Source organism: Erinaceus europaeus, chromosome 5, assembly GCF_950295315.1.
Source record: "Erinaceus europaeus chromosome 5, mEriEur2.1, whole genome shotgun sequence".
In the NCBI taxonomy this organism is placed as follows: Eukaryota; Metazoa; Chordata; class Mammalia; order Eulipotyphla; family Erinaceidae; genus Erinaceus; species Erinaceus europaeus.
In genome coordinates, this window is record NC_080166.1 from 90,788,220 (window position 1) to 90,790,325 (window position 2,106).

General features: G+C 36.8%; 1 pseudogene; it reads right to left on the reverse strand.

Moving 5' to 3' along the window:
- Positions 1-652: 652 nt before the first annotated feature.
- LOC132538776 (U2 spliceosomal RNA) lies at positions 653-823 on the reverse strand (annotated as a pseudogene).
- Positions 824-2,106: the final 1,283 nt, after the last annotated feature.

A 2,106-nucleotide genomic window follows, 5' to 3' on the forward strand; every position in this document is an offset into this window, starting at 1 on the left:
CAAAACTTCCATAAGCTATTTAGACAGACCTCCTGTGAAATTTTTAGGAATCACATATTAAGGGTTTCATTATAAATGGACATATTCATTGTTACTACAGCTCAGTAATAAAGGAAGGCAAAATACTAACAAGCTATACAGCTTTCTTGATGCTTTAATAATATAACCAGATTTGTGTTTTCATATTGATGTAAATTTTTTTAATATTTCTCTTTGAGAACTAAAACAGTTTTTTTTTTTTTGGGTTCTACAAGCTAAGGTTTATTTGCAAGCATTTCTCTGCTGGATTTTTTTCCACAATTGGTTTGTTTGTTTTCCTTTAAAAAAAAAAAACCAGGGGAGTTGTGCACTGCCTACCAACAATTCTCTCTCCTTTTTTGTCTCAAACTTACTTTCTGTGGAAAAAAGGACAAAGATGTTTTTTTTAAATTAATTTTAACTGGGGATTTCAGATTCAAATTTATAATATTAGCAAGCAAGTGACTTGAAAGTATTATATAAAGACAGTTCTGAGTGCTAAGTACCCTGCATAGTAACATAATATAGCAGCTGTAAACTTAGGGGTCCTTTGGTGAAAGCTGGAATGAGAAATCCATTTAGTGATTGCAGGTCCCTAATTGATATCTTTGTAACAAACTTATTGCCAGAAAGGAACTTAGAGCACAAGAAAATGTCCTATTGGAAACATCGTTCAAACTGTTAATGAAGCACCTGGGAAGCTTTGTTAAAGTAAACAGGACTCAAGATCATTATTTTGGCATAGAGCAATACTAACTTGAAAGTGTTACTACACTTGATCTTAGCCAAAAGGCTGAGAAGCAATGAAAGTGTTAATTTAATTTTCTGACATGTTCATAAGCTAGCTCAATGACTAAAGCTGCATTATACTTTATCTCTCCACTAGGAAGCCAGAAGGTAAAGCTGATTTAGATAAAGCATTTTCTGGTGCTTATATAATATTAAAGATAAAAGAACAGCAACTAAACTATCACTTGGCTGTGCTGAGGTTTAAAGAACATCAAATAATATCATCACTGACCTGCCAGCGGTCACACTCTGTGGCCTACTCTAGTCTTTTCCATTTTCCATTTTCTGCAGCAACTGACCCTGTTAACTGCCTTACTCAGCAGTCTTTTCTTTGGATAGTCCTCACACCACACACTCCTGCATTCCCCTGGTGTAGTTCTTCCTACCTGATGGATTCTTTCAGTCTTTTCCAGCTTCTCATCTCTGCCTCTGTCACTCCCTACATATCCTAAAAGTTTGTGTCTACAGCTATCTACTCAGCCTTCTTTTTTCTTTCCCCTATAATTTATTCCATCAGAAGTATATAGTATGAACTTAATGGAAACTCCACTATAAAACCCATATGTATTCAACCCCTAATCTCCAATGTGAAGGTATGGGGGGCCGGGGGCACAGGAGGATACTTAGATCTACATAGGCATGCAGCTGGGCCCTCATAATGAACTTAATAACCTTATAAAAAGAGGACCACAAAGCCATCTCTATGCATGCCAAAGGAAGAGGTTATATGAGCATGCCCATAGAAGCTGCCTACAAGTCAGAAAGAGGACCCTGAGCAAGTGCTATATCTAGGGGAACCTTGCTCAGAGAATTCAAATGAAGAAAGAAGTATCTGCTGTTTATCCTACCTAGTCTGTGGCATTTTGTCACAGCAGTCCACCCCAAAAGTAAATTTTACTTTCATCCAGCTTCACTCATCACATTGATGGGATGAGTTCATAGTAGAGACTTCTCCCATTTTGAACTGGTATACTGAACGTCAGCAGTATTAGGCAGACCCTATCCGTCTCAGTTTTCTGCCCTGTTCTCTCACTTGATTACTGGGATCATTAGGCCCTCTGTTAACAGTCTGGATGCTGCTATTTACTACTCCATAGGTGTGCAATTTATATCCTATACTCTATACATTTATTTCTTCTGCCCAGAATGAACCTATACCCCCCATAGAATCTACCTAATAAACTTCTATATATCACTAAATATTCTGTTCAAATATCTTCTCTGTAAGTCTTCCCAGACTCCTTTCTAATATGCTAATTTTTCCACATTTTGTCTTGTCAGGTTATTTATTTTAGATTT